This window comes from Balaenoptera musculus, chromosome 11 (genome assembly GCF_009873245.2).
Source record: "Balaenoptera musculus isolate JJ_BM4_2016_0621 chromosome 11, mBalMus1.pri.v3, whole genome shotgun sequence".
Taxonomy (NCBI): Eukaryota; Metazoa; Chordata; class Mammalia; order Artiodactyla; family Balaenopteridae; genus Balaenoptera; species Balaenoptera musculus.
The window spans coordinates 40,491,091-40,495,735 of NC_045795.1; the positions used below are offsets into that span (position 1 = coordinate 40,491,091).

The 4,645-nt window shown below is 58.8% G+C and overlaps 1 long non-coding RNA gene across 1 annotated transcript; it reads right to left on the reverse strand.

Moving 5' to 3' along the window:
* Positions 1 to 2,184: 2,184 nt before the first annotated feature.
* On the reverse strand, positions 2,185 to 4,645 carry LOC118903136. The gene is made up of 2 exons (XR_005021726.1): positions 4,502 to 4,645; positions 2,185 to 2,505 (listed from the first exon to the last, which is right to left on the reverse strand). It is a non-coding gene; the product is annotated as an uncharacterized LOC118903136 (long non-coding RNA).

Genomic DNA, 4,645 nt, shown 5'->3' on the forward strand with positions numbered 1-4,645 from the left:
GGGGTGGCCGGTCAAGGCTATCTGGGCAGCCAAGCTCCAGGCACAGGCAGGGCGGCGGGGAGATCCAGTGCAAGGCGGACAATCGGCCCTGCCCCACTGCTCGGCCCTGCCGCAGCCTGGGTGGAGGCGTGAGGACGGCTGTGCCCCAAGAAGGCCGGGTGCACAGAGAGGATGGGGATGCCCTCCACGTGAGACATGAGGGCCAGTGCCAGCGTGGGAGTGGAGGGGAAGGGAGGGGAAGACTGGGGCCAGAAGCAGGTGGGGTCGTCAGATAAAACGCAGGAAGCCGAGGGACCCGCCTGGTCTAGCCCAGCCCCCAGCCCTGCTCTGGCCCCCCAGTCAGCTGGGCTGCCCTTCATGGCATCGCCCTGGTGCCACTGTGGCTGCCCTGCTGCCACCGCCACTGGGAAAGGTGAACTGGCTTCTCACATTTCAGGCCTAATTTTCTCTGCTTCCTCAGAAGGGCTGGAAAGGACACCAGAGGAACAAAGCCCAGAGGGCCAGAGCTTTGGGGATGAGCTGGCCCAGGCCTACAAGGGCCTCCTCCTGCCTCAGAACCTGGGGTCCAGTCTTCCGCCCTCGTCTTGCCCAGAGGGGCAGGCAGTGGGTGGCTAGCCAGGCTGAAATAGGGCAAGAGGTGAGGGAGAGAAAGCTTACAGGGCCCTGTGGGATCCTCGTGGCCAGGCCCCTGCTACATCTCACCTGATCACTGCTGTAGTCCCCCATCGGGCCCCCCAGAATCTCAGAGCTTCTCAATCCAGGGCCAGGAGTCAGGAGCCAGAGCTTCAGTTTCCTTACCTGTGCAATTTGGGCATAACAATAGCACTTCCCTCGTAGGGTGATGGGAGGATTAACTGGAGTTGATAAAAATTAGTGGTTTGAACAGTGCCTGGCACTTAGCAAGGGCCTTACACGTGTCTGCTGACATTGCTGTGAAAATATCATGATTTGAACCCCTGTTCTTGCCACCAGGCCCCAGGCATTCAACCTGCCCTCCTGGGTCCTCCCAGGCCCCTCACTGTCTGTAGCAGCCTCCAGGGCCTTCCCGGGGCAGAGAAGCGGGCCTAGGGAGTGGCTGCCCAAAGAACAAACTCCCTGACCACCAGCCTCCCTGGGCCCTGCTGGCATGGGGTCGGCTTCCCAGGGACAGATGGGGGCAGGCCAAGGATGGGTGGCTGCTCCAGCCCCGCTTGCCCGGCTCAGCAGAAACCAGGGCCAGCGGCAATGGGCTGGCGGCCCCCAGCTGCAACCAACTTCATTTTCTGCCACAATTAAATGATCGCCCACGTTTGCTCATGCTCACTTATTCAATTACCTTTGCGGCCCTGAAGGACTCGCGGAGAAACAGCCATAAATAATGTGTGTCAGTCGCCCCCCGGCTGTCACCCCTGCCCATCACTCTTACAGGCCCAGCCTGGCCCTTCCTGCAAGCCCCGCACCATCGCCCTGTGCATCCCATTTCTCCAAGTAAATCCTCCCCAGCTCCCACCACCCACGTCTGCAAGTCAATCCCTGGCCTGAGAGCGGGTGGATCTGGGCCCCCACCTGGCTCTACCCACCCAGCTGCGGGTCCCCAGGAGGCCACCCCCTCGGCGGGCCTCTGGCTCCTTATCTGAGAAATGACAGAAGTTCGTGTGAGCTATGAAGGGTTGCCCTTGCCAGGAACTATGGTCCTGGCTTCACAGTCAAAATGCAACACCCCTCAAAGTGGGGAGAGACGAAGGGTCCTCTCTTCACTGCCCCCACTCCCACTCCAGCCACTCTGAAGGCTTCTGGGAACGCCATGCTCTTCTAGGCCTCCGAGCCTCCGTGGACGCTCTTCCCCTTGTTGTTTCCTTCATTCACTTCTCTGCCTCGGGACTCCTATGCACCCTTCAAGGTCCAGCTTGGATGCCTTGAAGTGCACCCCACCATGGCAAGACGACTAATCTCTCCCTCCTTACACTCCCACAGCACCTCATATGTGCCTCTGTGGTACCCATGGGGCCTGCATTGGGGGGACAGCCTAAGATTCAACTATTCTGGGCCACTGTCCCCATATAACCATGTCAGGGCATGAGTCTGAATTCAGGGTTGGAAAGTGTGACCACTGTGGTTCCCTTCCCCAACTGAGGCCCAGTTCACACGAGGACTTGCTGACATTTATAATAATAATAATAGTCAACATTTTGGGGGGGCCTTTTGTCAAACACTGTGCTAAACATTTTTTTACTTGTACTATGTCATTGCAATGTCACAATAACCCTAAGAAAATTATCCCCACTTCACAGATGAGAAAACTGAGGCTCGGTGAGGTTAAGATGCTTGTCCAAGATCACATCACCAGGAAATGGCAGAGCTGGAACTCCAAACCGAGGTGTGTCCACATCTCAGTCCACACTCTTCACCAGTCCCCCATCGCGTGCAGCGCGGGCCGAGGGTTCAAGTCTGGCTCCTCCATTGGCTGCTGTGTGACTCTGGGCAAGTCCTTTCATCTCTCTGCAGCCTCGCTTTGTCTCTCCTCTCCTGTAAAATGAAAAGATTGTTGCCGGTGGCCTCTGAGGGTCCCACCAGCTCAGATGTTCTGAGAGGTCATTTCTTTCTGTAAAGCATTGCTCTGACCAGCGGAACCAACAAAGTTGTGAAAACTAAAGGCACGAATGGTGGGTTCACCTCCTGGGGAGCTGCTCTGGGGCAGACCGCCCCCCGGTGCCCCTCCCCTCATGCCCAGAAAGCAGGTGGCAGCCTGTGCCCTCCAGGAGGGCAGTCCTCCACCCTAGAAACGGTGGCGAAGTCTCCGGGCTTCAGGGCAGGGCAGGGCAGGGCAGGGTCCTTCTTCTGACGGCCTTTGATGTCAGCCACCGGGGAGGCCTCATAAAAGTTAAGGGGCAAAGGAGGCAGATGCTGCGGTCCTGACATGTAACGGGGTTCTCAGTGCCACCCATTGGCTCTTGCTCGGATTAACAGCCCACAAGAATCCACCCCCTTGAGCACTGTCTGGGGAAGGCGTCCTCACCGAGCCCCAGCCAGATGCGAGCTGGGGACGTAACCAGCCCTGTGCCAGGTCCCCTCCCTGTGTCCCCATGGGGGGACTGGTTGACACCTCCCTGCTTCCACTTCCCCAGCCCAGACCTGGCTCTGGGCTTGGCTGGGGAAGTGGGGGGATCACCCCGGGCATCCCCCACCGACGGGGGATGAGTTCCTGCACCACCGGTGTGTGATTGTGGGGCTGCCTGGTGAATAAGATAGCGGATGAGAGCGGGGGACCCCAGCTCTACCACTTACCAGCTGTGTGCCATGAGGCCTCTCTGGGCCTCTGTTTCTCAGCTGTAAACTGCGGTTAATAATGGCCCCAACCTCACATTGGATGTGAGGGTCAAATGAGGTAACGTGTGCGTGTGAAGAGCGGGTGCCCACCGACTGCTCCCTGCCCCTGCTGAGTGGTGGCCGTGCTGGTGGCTCCCTCAACGCTCTCCCCTCCCCCTGACATTACTCCCAGGACTGGTAGGTGACACCCCTGCTGTGTGCTGGTCAAGGGAGCCCAGCCGACTGACACAGGGTTTAACACCTGCCCTCCTGTGTGCAATCTCCTCAGATTCCAGGGTTCCCTGGGTCAAGTGGAGGCTGAGGAAGTGGAGTGGCTGCCGTGGCCTGGGGCCCTCCGCCCCCAGGGGTCATAGCTCATCAGCCATCTGGGAGCCCAACAGAAGCCCGGGCAGCCTCTGATGCAGAGCCCGGGAAGGGATCCAGGCTACAAGGTCCCAGGTGGGGTCGAGGGGCTCAGTCAGGCCAGCACAGACTCAATCCAGGGAGAGTCACCAGCTGCCCAGCCTCCTCTGACAGCGAGAAGCTGCCAGTGACCGGTGACCTTTCTCAGCGTGTGGTCTATCCTGGGCTTTCTAGGGAGGGAGTGGCAGCTGACAGCTGACGGAGGAGGCGGCCAAATCCCAGAGGGCCCAGCGGGGGGGCTCTGGACGACTCAGGGAGAACTGGGGAGACAGGTGAGAGAGATCCACACGTCAACCACAAAGGAAGCCGAGGGGCTTCATGCCTGGGACCTTGCTCTACAGTTCCCTTTGGGGCACCCAGGGCCTATGTGATGTCCCTCAGGGCCCAAGTCTCTGGGCAGAATCCCATACCCCTGCCCTCCCCAGAGAAGCCTATCCCAAAGGCCCACTAATTCGGACATACCTGTTCAGCCCAGCGTGCTCCCCCCCATCGACGTGCTCACACACCCACATCTGGATGCTCACCTGCACCCACCGGCATGCACACTCACACACATGCACACACAAATACACACATGCACACTCACACACTCGTACATACACACAAGTACACACATGCACACACACATGCACACACTCACACGCATGCACACTCACACTACGCTCACATACGGCCTGAACACAGCAGAATGAGAACAAGAAGTGTCAGCAGAAACAGAAAAGGTAACAAGAGAACACAAGAGAAGAAAAGAAAAACCAGAGACAGAAAAAGCCAAGACAGCCCAGGTACTAACTGACAGGCAGGAAAAGGAGGGAGACAGAGAGAGACTGTGGAGGGGATCACGCAACTGAGGGTGCCTCTGCTCTGAGCCTCGGCATCCTGGCCTGTAAAATGGGGCTCCTCACACAGAGCGGGGGCGGTGGGTGGAGGAGGCGGT